The sequence below is a fragment of the Drosophila teissieri genome, chromosome 2L, assembly GCF_016746235.2.
Source record: "Drosophila teissieri strain GT53w chromosome 2L, Prin_Dtei_1.1, whole genome shotgun sequence".
Taxonomy (NCBI): Eukaryota; Metazoa; Arthropoda; class Insecta; order Diptera; family Drosophilidae; genus Drosophila; species Drosophila teissieri.
The window spans coordinates 15,579,314-15,593,099 of NC_053029.1; the positions used below are offsets into that span (position 1 = coordinate 15,579,314).

Here is a 13,786-nt window from a genome sequence, read left to right on the forward strand (position 1 = left end):
TGCCTTTTGTTGTTTGCCGACCAGCTGACATATCAAATATTTAATTATCGCATGTTTTACCTTAAAATTTATTCTTTTGCGGTTTGTTTATACATATACGTATATGTGCTTATATGCTTTTATGAGCGCTTCTCGTGTGCAATAACCTTGCCAACAAAAGCTCAACAAACTTGACATGAAAGCATTTTACACAAAAACACAGCCAAACAGCCAAGACTCCACAAAAAAGGAATAAAAGAGCCAAGCGCGCCATCTAAGATAAGTTCAAATTTGTGTTATTTTTGATGTTTTTCGTTTTTTAAACCGATCTTATTCATCGCGGCGAGCATGAAAAGTGGCTCATTGAATGCTCTTGTTAAGCTTGATTTTATTGTGCTCACATATGTACGTACACTTGTAGATTGTTTCTACGCATTCGTATTTTACGATGTTTACATTTCACTTTGTTTGTTCGTTGCGATTTATTTCGCTTCCTAGCCGCACAAGGCTGAGGTTGACTTTCACGCATCATGAAAACGTCCGTCTCGTGTCGAATTCCATTTCATTACCTCCATTTACAGTTCTGTATTATTTTGTAATTCGAAATCGATTTCGCTTTGCAGCTGAGCAGCAAGGCTGTTTCACTAATCATCGAATGTGCTCTTTAGCTATATGGTATTGTTAAACGAACCATCTTATCGCAAGGGGTATCGTTTGAAACAATGTAAACTGCGGTTTCAAGGGGAAGGCACTTTAATGGGAAGTTTGACGCAAGGAAGCTATCTATAGTGCCGGTTCTTAACTCTTCTTGATTGCAACGACAATTCAGCTGTTTATAGTTTATACTGTTCAGGAAATATATTTTCGGTAATTTTCATGACACATTTTGGCGAAAAAAATGTCTGTTCTATTCGACGGAACTACTCGGCATTCTTTCCTTATCATTTCGCCTTGGTTTCAGCTGTTCCAGCAGTTTACATTGAACTATGCACAATTTGATATCGGGAAATGGTCCCAAAAACAATAAACAAAGCTGTGATTCCACATTATCGCCATAGAACATATTGCGACGCCAGTAATGTCATAGAAATGCGATTTTAATTCAATATTTGCTGGAATTTCATATCTCTGAATGCAATAAATTGCAATTATTTATGCATACATTTTAGAAGACCGAGACAAAGACAGATTGAGAAAAATGAATCTAGTCTGAATGGATTCACTTGTTATTCACTGCGCACCCATTTGAATATCATTATCGCTTAGTCGCTTACGCCTGTAGAGCAGCTCAATGTGTGACACTTTATTTGCATAAAAATAAATACTCCAATGCGGGAAATATTATAAAATAAATACAAAAGTATATCAAAAAGAATCTTACCCAAGATTATTTGAATTTGTCTTGATTAGTTTCTCACTATATGTTCACATAAAACATAAAGATTTCTGTAAAGATAAGAAATAAATATGCATTAGAAAAAGGGTTTAATCAATCAAAAATATGATATCATTAATTCTTTGCCACCCAAATTTACGACCTAATTATGTCACTTATAAGTGACCCTGTTCCCACCAAAAAAAACCAACCTTATCTATTACGAAGTTTTACTGTCCTCAATATACACAAAAATAAACAATTGTAAAATTACCGCGCACTTATATAACGAAATAAATGCAGTAGAAATATCTTATATATGTAAACCTAATTCCATCTCCACCTTATCGAGGTGCGTGTCTGCAACGTAAATATTTAATTGATAAGCGAAGGGGTATTTCAAATCTGCGGAAAACCAGCCTGCCTAATCAGTAATTGGGGGCGTACATATGTGAGTCAGTGATTGATAACGAACGGGAATCCAGCTTGTTATCACAAGACTATTCATAAATCAAATATTACATATAATGCGTATTATAAACAATCATTTTACCCCATGCTACAATTTTTAGACATTAGTCAAATGAATTCGTTAATCAACGTCTGATTAAGTAACATGAATGCGGCAATGCAAAAGGTAAATACAAGCAATAAATTAACAGCTTAACTGCAGATATCGCCCCTCCTTTTAATCGGAAAAAATCGAAAGTGTCGACGGACTGGGATATATTTTGCAAGGCTAACAAATCTTCCGATCGTGTTGGGTCCGATGTTTGTTTGCATGACTTCGACGATTCGATATATTTTGTTTTGTTTCCTTTAATAATTTGCATGCCTGGGCAATTATTCATTTAATATTTACTGAGCTTCCTTGGTTTCCTCATGTTGTTTATGTTTCAAATGCAGCTGGCTAAGAAACCAAGCCCCCAAAAAACCCGATTCAGAATTTAAAAGTATACTCAATAAATTTGTATATCCTGACATTATTTATGACTTAACAGAAATTGAATAAATTTTTATTGCACTCAACAATAAAAGAAAACTATTAAAAAATATGTAATATTTTTTTCTCAGCGGCGAGTGTGGGCTCTTAAAAGACACAAAAAATTGGCAAGTGAAAGTGGCAAGGAAAAAATGGCAGAAAAAACACAATCCAAATAATATTGCTCAGCTGGTCAAACATCTCGGCAGCTGTTAGACTTTGCTTCGATTTTAAATCTATTTTATGGGGGACCGAATGTATTTTTATCGGGTTTACAGTGAGGCAGGCAAATAAATTCAATTTGAAAGATACTCGTAGTGTTCGTCGTAAAAATAACAATAAACCATTGCCATCAATGGAAGACCTAATCAACGGTGTGAAGATCATTAAATGTATGTTATTATTTTGGCTTTAGATTGCTCGCCGACACTTTCACACTTGCCCTGAAAGATGTCTGTTATGAAACAGTTCTCAAATCCAATTGACACTTTGAACAATGCCAAATCAGAGCGAACTCAAAGCAGACATGGCAACAGTGTTCGCCAAGACGGAAAATCCAATTAGGAAAATCACACAGAGTCAGCAAAGCGCGTAAAACCAAAAAGACCCCCACAAAAAAGTCTGAGGGGAAGCGTCACTTATCTGCAGAGTTCCAGAGACGGAAGGAAAAACAAAAAAAAATAGTAAAATTAAAATTCAAATAAAAAACCAATCTCTTTTGGCTGTTTTGCGTATTGAAATATCCTGCAAACAACACAATATGTTTGCTGTCTGAGCGCAGCTGCTAATTTAACAACAGACAGATGGAGAGAAATATGATTAACCGCAGAGTAACGATACAAAATGGGTGTTGCAACTGGCAATCCGAGTGTGCAACTGGCAAGCCAAGAAAAGCCAAGCCAAGCCAAGCCAAAAGCCAAAGCCGTGGCCATTGCATGATTTTTCCACTCATAATGAAACCGAAAGCATGCAACAACTGCTGCGAAAATCTCCTCAACGGCTTTGGCGTAAATTAACGTAAAATACTCGAAAGCAGTTAGGCCAAGACACCAGACACAGCAGTACAGCCCCCATTGAGAGTGAGTTTGAAGTGCGGATTGGAGCTTTGCAGCTTAGCTTAACTGGCAGGTTTTCTACCTTTTTTTTTGCACAGCACACCTTGATTTACCTGCGCACAGTAGTCTCCTGCCTCCATCTCTATGGCAATCTATAGCAATCTCCGGCTACCGATCCCCCAAATCTGGCCAGCACGATCATTATGAGGAATGAACAGCATCTAAACGATTATGGCTCGGCGACTGGCAGCAGTTAAATTTGTCGCTGCCATACAATCTACCATCTACGAGTATAAGGTATCCTAAGGTGTTCGGAGCACGTGCAACATGCTGCCCATTTTGATGGATAGATAGCCAAGGTAAAGGAAGGCTTCCAGGCTGCAGTAGCACTTTTAATACTCTTGTCAAGCACTAAACATCTGGGTATAAAATGCATCACGTTTTTTAAAGCTAGCTATTTAGTTGTAAAAAGGTACATAAAGGAATTATGACCAATTTATAACTGGTTGTTTAAGTTGCAGTGTTTGCACGCTGTCTTCCAAATCCTATCCTAAATTTTACTGTCATAGGTTGTTATATTCAACTTTTAGCTACTTTTCGCTTGCAAAACCAACTTCAGAAACGGTTGGAAAGTTTAGTGTGTAAAATGCACACACTCATTAACAAAGTATTTGATTCCTCGCTACCAGCCAAGCAACGAAATCGAACAAAGATTGCCAAAAGAGGCTAAAGAAAAATGTAAAGAAATAGCTAATTTTGTTGCCTGCCTTTCAACAATTTACAAAACATAAAACATAAAAATATAAATAGTAAAAATTATAGTGCGCAGCGAAAACTATTTCTGTATACTTAATTATTTTAAAGTTTGAGTTTTTTCTGCGCCCCTCCAGTGCCACTTCCACCCACTTTGACGCCTATTGGCGTGGTGTATTGCGAGTACGCCTACTTTTTACATCATTTATTATGTGGGCAAACTAATAATGAATGCGTTTTGGCCCAAAGAGGAGTAGATTTCTGGCGGGACTGGCAATATTGCATGTTTTCAAGTGGCACGCTTCGTTGATTACTCCTGCGTTAGTCGAATTACTCGGCTGCAACCAAAAAACCAAATGTATGATTCAATAAATCTCTCTTTGAGTCCATGTTTTGGCTTAAGTAGCCAACTTAGGCTACAATACTTTACCTACAGATACACTTGTGTATGCCGAGTATCTGTGGGCGTCTTTACCATTTCGTGCGCTCGATGAGTGTCAAGAATTTGTCTTGGCCATAAAGAGAAACCGGCAGAAATGTGCACCAAATGCAACAGTCAAACAATTTTGATTTTAGCCTCCGAGTTTTTCTCTCTTTTTGTTTTTTTGCAAAAAGTTTAACCAGTTTCCCCACTAGTTGACAGTTGGCAATTGAAGTCTTTTTATGGCAACTTGCAGAATGAGGAATACGTTAACTGTCTGACAGCCAAATGAAAGAGTAGGCCGCAGCTCCAACAAAGGTTGCGATCATGGACCATGATTGTCTTGGTGGCTTGGTCTTTCGCGGATAAAAGAAATAATTTAAGCATGAACTTCTATTTTTAGATATTGAAATGAAATATCTTCTTCAAAAAGTCCATGTGCAGAGGCAAAGTCAATAAACTTTGCATCAGGTTAACCATCCCACAATCGAAAAAAGTGCAACCATAAACCCCGCTCTCAGAACGGGTTGTAACCGATTCAGCACCGCGATCTCTAACTGATAACCCCCACAATACCAATTGCAAGTAAAAATTCGTAGCTCGGAAAGAACACAGACAAATCAATGATGGAAGTGCAGCAATAAATGAGAGAGATATATACAAAAGCTATAGACGTAGACTGAGGCGACTTCCAACAAAGCATCTCCTACGAACCTGGCAACCGGTTTAGCTCCTCCATATAGACAACAAACAAATAGTGAAAAAGCACAACCTGAGAGGCCATAAACCAACGAGCGAGTTGCAAAGGGCAGGCCGCAAGGTACACAATTCAAACGAATTTTAAACTGCATATTTAACGGAAATTAGGTTTATTTGTATATTTTTTAAGCCACAAAAAAAAGGTTACCTTTTTCTGATATATTCGTATTAAAAACATTCAATTGCCATTTTCAACAGAAAATAATTAAAAAGATCATAATACATGGCACATTTTTCTCTGTGCAGCAGTAGTGTTAAGAACTGCGACCGAGACTTGAGCCAGACTTGAGATACTCGCACTTTTGAGGTAGATACAAAATCGAGTTTCTCCGGCTCCAAGAGAAGAAAAAAGTCCAGGAGCTTCGGAGGAGGCTCGGGCCTTTTGGTCAATGACTGTCGGAGGAGAACTTGGGGTCCCCTCTGGAAACAGTTGACTTGACCATCATTATCATCATTCATTTTTCATGGCTGAGTGCCTGGCAGGCAGTTAGCTCTGATTGTTTACAGCTGCCGTAGTACAAGCTAAGATGCAAACTGGTTTTCAGCCCAGCTGTTAGCCCGGGTCCAGAAACCCGAGTAACTCAATATGCCCAGCGCACACACAGGATGCAGACAGCCGTCAAGTGGCCTGCCTGGTTGACCAAGGAGTCCAATGAGCCGATTTGCGAACGGGTGCGGTTTGTCTTTGGCTTTGGCTCTGAGTTTGAGTTTGGGTACGGAAGGGGTATGGGTATGGGTCTGGTTCTGGGTTTGACTTGACCCAAAACGCTTCTCCGACACACCGGTCTGCGGGTAAGAAAATGATGAAATTCTCGGGGCTTGTCTTTGTTCCTCTTTTTTTTTTGGTGCTGTTGCAACTCATTATTTTGCGGTTGAAGAGGCAACTTTTGTTATGGCGTTCAAGTGCATAAACATCTTCCTCTGCGCTTTTTTAAACGGTAAACGATATATACTCGTACACTGATGTTGTTGTCATGGCATAATCTCCGAGGCATTAATACAAGTCCAAAGTCTTAGTCAGAGATCTCCAGTGAGATGAAAGCGGTTTGGTTCTTGTGGGTGATGAAATGTGATGATCGTATTTGCGGTCAACTGCGCGGGGGGCACTGGAAAAGAAGCTAACGGAACACTCGTTTTTCTTAAATTTATGGCGGAGTGTGCGAGAAGCGGAAGGTAACTCCACAGCCCGTTTTAATACAAAAAAATTAAAATCTCGAAAAATAAGTATGCGGAGTATAGCGAAGATCATTAATTTTCGTAACTTTTTGCATTCAGACTGCATGCTTTCACTAACCAAATACAAATTTGCTATACATTTTTGTAAAAAGAGAATCATTTTTAATCATCATTGTCCGTAAATGACAATCTAAAAAGAAAAACTTCCCTTTACGTGCCTCTTATTTTAATTAAAGTTTGTGTTGGCTGAGGAACTTTATTTCCTTACCATTATTTCCCTTCCTGTCAGTTTTCATTAAAGTTAATTTTCTACCCAAAAGCCAGTATTCAATATTTCAATTAATTATGAAAAGAGATGATAACGAAGTAGAATGGAGTTTAATTACACAATCAGCTAATCAAATCACAATGCTGAGTCACACTCATGAAAAAGTTTCTCTGCGTCTTGGAAATACCATTTATACTTTCTGGAATCTCGCTCAAGAAATGCAATCCATATTCAATCCAATTCAGTCATATCGATGCAAGCCCACAAGCCCGGCTTCAGATATGCAAGTTTTTCAATTTGCTGCGATTTCCATATTCTTTGACAAATTTCGTTACCAGGTGGGGGAACTTAATTAGGCGTCTCTCTCTTGTTTGCTGGTGGGCAGACTACTGCTCACCTGCCTCCTCACCTGTTTTCCTCCATCGACAACGCCTCGTCGTGTGTTTGAGCTGGTTGTGTAATCTTTTGAGCTAAGTTAAAAACAAAACAATCTTGGGTCTGTCACCGCAATTGGTAGCAAAACTAAAGGAAGTATGAGACAAATCCAAGAAATCTTGAAAAGATGATCAAGATAAAGAAACATTTATGCAAAAATGAATTATGTATTATAAAGGGCAATTAAAACCTAATTAGGAATGGTCTAAGCAACATACGTTCAAGCCTCCAGCAAGAATCTTAAGGTTGAATCAGACATTTAACGACTCTAAGAAGTTTCACCCAACTAATAAAATATTCCTCGCCTCGTCTAGACAAAATCCAATGCCAGTCAACATTACTGGCTTGCCAAGGTGTTAACATTAGGAAAAACTGCAAATAGATAAATAATTAAGCAGTAATTACAGCATCTGATCGGTTGACAGGGAGAAAATGCAAATCACAAGCTCCGACATGAAAAAATTGTCGACTAATTACAAAGAATCTTACGACAAAAGTGTAAGTGATAATTAGAAAGAGGGAGGAAGGCAGGCAGAGAAGCAGAGACGGGAAAATAAATCAAAGAGCAGTCGACAGTCGACAGAGCGTCGATGATTAAGAGTTAATTACAGCTTTTAAAAACATTGCCGATTTCACTTTTTCTAATGCAGAAAAATAAAAACAAACGCTTCAGACTTGACCCACTTATCAAGCAGAGTGACTAAGTCAGAAGAGAACCGAGAGTTGAATAAAATTGAAAACCAAAATATCCAAAGTGTGTACTTGGCGCAGAGTTTACTCATCAAGTGCGTTACGCCCTCGTGCGTATTTCTCTCACGACCAAGACCCAATTTTCGATGACAAAAAGAAAACGAATTCTCATTGAGTCAACATATTGAATGTCTATGCGTGGTCTCGATTACAATGGCAGAAGCTGAAACGCAGCCAGAAAATCTAACAAAGATCTTGGCGACAATTATATGTATGTACATAAGCTACAAACATGAGCACATATGTTTGTTTCTATAAAAAACATTGGCCTTAAACACGCAAATCTCGTTGGACTTTTGCCTATGTTTCTGCCCACTGCCTTCGGTGCACTTGAAGTAGTTCATCGAGGGGCACCACCTACGAAAATATGTGTCTTTAACATGGAAAGTCCATCGAAGGTCTCCTTTCCCTTGACGAAACTATCTGCGGTATAGCATTGGGGGAAATTCCTAGAAATCTTTTATGAAAATACAAATGTAACATTGAGATTTAGACACTTAACCGTGTTAAATCATAATTGGTTGTCAAGCCAGAGTCTTGGTTTTTTCCTGAGGCTTTTGTTAATTAAATAAGTGCGCGGATGATGTCGTCTCCATAATCAATTTCAATTGAAGGTGTCAACCTAGGCCTAACTGAAATAGAAACTGACGTAGGCAGACTTAATTGCTAGCCATAAGGAAATTCGCCCAGATATCGAATTTCGTGGAGTGAGAGATAAATCAAGGCAGCTCATTTAACAGAAATTGGGACAATAGAATAAAAATCTAATTCGGATTTAATTCAAAGCTTACCCAATCGAGAGGAATCTCACTACTATCCCGTCACCAAAACCCTAATCACAGCTGAGTAAACAGATCGACTCACCGAAACTGCAAATAGAAACAAAAAGGGAAAATTAAGATCTTGTTCTAAGTAATTTGTGATTAATTGTTTCGACCAAGTACTCAAGTGCTAAAGGAAATGCCATTTTCATTATTTGCCTGAGATCTACTCCTATAGTGTCATGTGTTTATTTCAGACCGGAAAAATGCATTAGTTTAGTGTGTGAAATGAAACCGCAGCAAACTTGCTTACTCTAATAGCAGTTTATCTGCTAACGAACGGTTATCTGGTTCGTTTATCTATCTAATCAGTGCCAGATATTCTATGGAAGTCAGCATTAAATTTACATATCCAGTTTCTCACTCTGCATAACATATTTGCAGGCACATTTCTTCCCAGCGACACATGCTACAGCAATTAACTAATGTTTCTTTTATTTTATCGCTATCAAGCTCAGAGATAAAGAAAAACTATGAACTGATAATATTGACCCTGATAAGAATATTGAGTGCTGGCGAAATAAAAGACAGAGAAAGAAGAAAATACAGGGAGTCAGCATTAGAATTAAGAAGCACGTTTTTAGACGTATAGCAACAATCAGCTGATTCTTTCCAGAAGTGTGAGCTTAGGCTAGATCAAGAAACCCTATAACTACATGGCCGCGCAATATACATATACTATATTATACTATAGGCAAATGTTTCATATGGAAATACTGAGAGAACTGTGACGCACTGCGCTCCCAATGCTCAATGCTAAATTTAACAATAGAGAAGCAAATGTGTAGGAAACCAATTATTATTTTGCGTGAGTCTCTCCCCACAAGTTTCTGTTGAATAATTAGCTGATCGCACATCTCTCATAGACACCTGCTCTTTCGGTCTTGATTTCTTAACTTGGTGGGGTTTTCTCGTGGGATTCATCTCGCAATTCAATGGAATCATAAAGTTTGTCACCGAATTTAGGCAGAAGTTTACAAAGACTTTGCTTTCAGCTTTCTTCGACCGGTTTACTCTCCGTGATAACAAACGTTATTTCTCATCAATGACGTAGAATCACCAGATGGAATCGGGGTTTTGTCGTATTGCGACTACGGTGTTGGCGATAAGACGTTGGTTATCTGATACAGTGAAGTTCAATCATTCGTTAACTACAAATAAACCATTTTTGTTTATTCAGTAGTCTTTCAAAATGCCGTCAATAAAATGTTTATATGAGAGGTGGAACTTTTGTACTTTGGTTCAGTTTCTAATGATAAAAAGGGTGACTGCTTAGGCATTTGACATGTGTGTCTAAGTGTTAAAATTGAACAGTCTGTACTTGAGAGTCAAGTATCCATGGAAGGAATTTTTCTTGTTTACTCAAGAGACTTAAATTATTTCAAGTACGCGTCTTAGTTAGGGGGAAACGTTAGATTGAGGCAATGACCCAAAATATAAACATTCTTCGGGTAGGTCCACATAAACAACATTAAAAATAGTAGAAAACATAGCAGAATCTTATAAACTTTGTAAATATTTAAACTGGTCTAGATAAACCCATGTATTTATGTTTTGAGATCACTTCACTTCTATTTAGTAAAATTTCCTCCCACATCTCAGCTGGCATACTTCACATATTCTTCGTTCTTAACAGCCACTCAGCATTTTCAGTTTGATAGTTTTTCTTTTTCTTTATTGCCACATTTCATGCAAATTGGTTTGGCCCCTCGAGGGTTGGTTGGGGTCACCTAACGGCTCTTTCATCGCTGTTTATTTGCCCAGACCCAAAACTTACTCGACTTCTCTTGAGACGAGGCCGCATAAACTTTTGCGCACTTCATAAAAAATTGCGCAAAACAAGGTAAACAATGAAGAAAACTACAAAATAAATACTTAAAATAATAACATTTTAGGGTCCGTTAGGAAACCCCTTGTGGGCCAATGTGGGTTACTTTTTTATGACACTTCACCCCAGGCCGGGTGAGGGATATGAATGTATGAAGATCCATATGCAAATTTTGCTACTTGCGTAGGAACAAACGAATCACACCTGAGGGCATCGCATAATTGTGTCACTGTGAGTGAATTTCATTAGAATTTCTGAGCATGCTTTCATCGGAACCAGCCAGCACAAAAAAAGTCATTTAATTTTCTGCCTTAATTTACATAAGCTGATGAGTTTTGCTTCTTTCTCGAGTAAATATTTGCAAATATATAAAATTGGAGTTGGAATAACTCAGACAGTTGGTAGGGAGGCCAAGTGTTCAAAATAAGTGCAATACCTAACCAATTTTCTATATACAAAACAGCACCATGGCCTTAAGCATTTGAATTTAATTAATAGCGTTTCTCAAATCCAATTAGCACCCAACGTAAACTTTCGAATGCTGAAATGTAAAGATCATTTGATAACCTTCTCATGGAAATGAAAGATGAGTGTCGGATATTTCGGGGCTGCGGGCAAAGACAGAACATCACTTTAGTGAAATGGAAAGCTTAAAGCAAAACAAAAGCCCACGAAACGTGTTGCAAATTGTATGCAGGCCAGGCAACCAAACAAACAAAAAAACTAAACAGACACTCTGGAAATGATTAACAAAACCGAAAAGATTAACAGCGATGGTTAGGAGACCTGAGACAACCACACGTTGATTAGCCGGCCCTAGGGCAACAACCAGTGAGGAAAGTATCTAAAAGATACATCTGGGAAAAGTATCTCGACTGCGCTAAGTATCTTAGAGATACGAACGAGCTTGCCGATAAATTTCTCTGCATCATGTATTTTTTCGCTTAGCATCTCAATCCGACTTCGTGAGGGACACGAGTTTGGTCAGTTTTAATGTGAGGCAGCTTGTTCTAATCTTCATTTAGGTCCGCAGATCGTTATCGGTCGCCCAATCGCAAATTGGTTGGCATTATAAATTAGTCTGGTCTGAGAAGCTCTTCGTTTTGTACCAATCTACTACTGGCAAGTGTTCTTCTCTGTTTTATATTCCTCTATTGATTGTTCTTGAAATATGTTGACTTTGAAAAGCAGAAGCAAAAAATAGAACAAAATTAGAATACGAAATCCGTTTATGTCTATCCTCGAACAGAATCTTTAAGTAGACTTGCCGGGCAAAAGGTCATTAAATCGATATTTGCTTTTAGGAATGAAATGCTAATGGTATTTTAGGTTTATGAACCTATACAATGGACATAGAGTCTTTACAAAATAGCAAAAGCTGTATAGATTTCCTCATGTATAGATTTGATAACAGGTGTCACATAAGTACGGACAGACGTACTTTTTCATTCTAAAAATGAATCTCATCTGCCGGCTGGCGGATTACAATTTTGTTTATAAACACTCGGGAGCGTTTTAAGAGAGAGATTAGCAGATTTTGCGTGAGCGCAAACATTTGTCAAAACGTGTGATATAATAATATAATACTTAATTCAACACACGATTAATTCAAGCGATAATTTACACCTAATGTCAATGTACTCGACGAGTGTGTAAGTCAGAATTAATTTATATTGTTTTAAATGGAGTAATCAGCATCAGCTGAGATCGCTGCGAAAGATTATCAACGTGCTAACAAAGTATAACAATATACTCGTATATGTGCCTGGATGTTCCTATGTGTGTTTCAGCTCCCTGTGTTGGTTTTTTTATTAAACAAAAAATTGTAAAGTACAACTATTTGGATTAAACCTCGTGGACTAGCATAATAAATAAACAAAAGTGTTTATTTCTCTGCTTGTGGTTTAAGTAACAGAATTTGAATCATATGCTTAACTTGCTTTAACACTATTTTTGAATTATATATTATTTGTTTTGATATCGAATTAAAAAAAAGACCGTGCTTTTGAGTATGATGTAACAACTTTCGAAAGTTCTTTTTCTGCCAACTTCATAAGTCATTTATATTCCTATTCATTTATTTTAACCCCACAACTATTCAATTTCCTCTTTGGATATCCGTCACTTTTGTGCTCAGATTTCAACCTTTTGCCGCTCTCAACTTCCATTTATTGCCAAGGACATTATTGCAGAAGTTCTCACGCACACACACTCTCTCAGTTTGGCATCCTTGATGCTGCACAACTCCCTCACATCTCTCGCGATGTTGTTGCTTTTCGAAGGGGTGGGAAAGAGAAACTCCGCGATGTGTATACCTTTATGACGGACCAAATTCATACATACATATGTACATTCGTACATATGCTATACGTATGTATATTTCGTACCTTCTTTCGTCTTTAATCAGCGGATCTCTGTTTTGGTTTCTGGTTTCTGGTTTTCTCAACTTATTGCACACCAAATCACCGATATTGCTGTTATTTGTTAAACTGTTAAACACTTTAGCATAGATGCTTTGCAATGCTAATTATTAAAGCGGTTACAATAAATTGTAATTGAATTTTATTATTTTAGCGGGATTTGTGTTAGCTGGCTATTCCATTGAACATTCATTGAACAAAAACCGCGTCTGCTTTTGATTTACCGTTGTGCTGCGACGAATTTCACTTTCGACTCGCGAACGATTTGAATTGGATTGGATTAAATTGGATTTGTGGAGGGGGCTATGTTATTCGATTTCGATTCCGTGTTTTGAACGCCTGCAGTTCTCCAAACGAGCCTCAAACAATGCGCCCGGACAGAAAATATTGAACCTCGCTGGTTTTTTCCAACTCGTCCGCTCCGCACAACCGCACAAGCGCGATAATTTGAACCGAATGAAAGGCAGAAACAGAAACCGAATTCGAGTGGAGCAGCTGCAAAGCAAAACCAGAAAGCAAACGCACCCCGAGCGTCAGAGATGCGTCGTTGCGGCGAAAAAACCTGTTTCTGGCGGGGAAATGTACAAGCAAAAGCTAAAGAACGAAGAACTGCGTGAAACTGACCTATGTTTAGTCTTCGATGATACTCAAGTTGTGTACTCTGAATATATAATCTGAGTCTAAGTTTGATGTCTTAATTATTTTCTTTATATTTAATATTTTCTTTCTTGTACATACAAATATATAGTTAGGTATATTATATA

The 13,786-nt window shown here is 37.8% G+C and overlaps 1 protein-coding gene across 4 annotated transcripts in view; it reads right to left on the minus strand.

The window, feature by feature from the left end:
- Window positions 1-13,489, minus strand: part of LOC122625947 (dual specificity tyrosine-phosphorylation-regulated kinase 2) — a 49,629-nt gene extending 36,140 nt beyond the window's left edge. For 2 of the 4 annotated variants that reach the window (XM_043806012.1, XM_043806011.1), the window contains exons 1-3: window positions 12,990-13,489; window positions 8,818-8,822; window positions 1,361-1,425 (exon numbers count right to left, since the gene is read on the minus strand). The gene's annotated coding sequence lies outside the window, so the exon portion shown is untranslated. The remainder of the gene's footprint in view (window positions 1-1,360; window positions 1,426-8,817; window positions 8,823-12,989) is intronic. The other 2 variants (XM_043806014.1, XM_043806013.1) reach the window with 1 other exon arrangement.
- Between the last annotated feature and the right edge of the window lie 297 nt (window positions 13,490-13,786).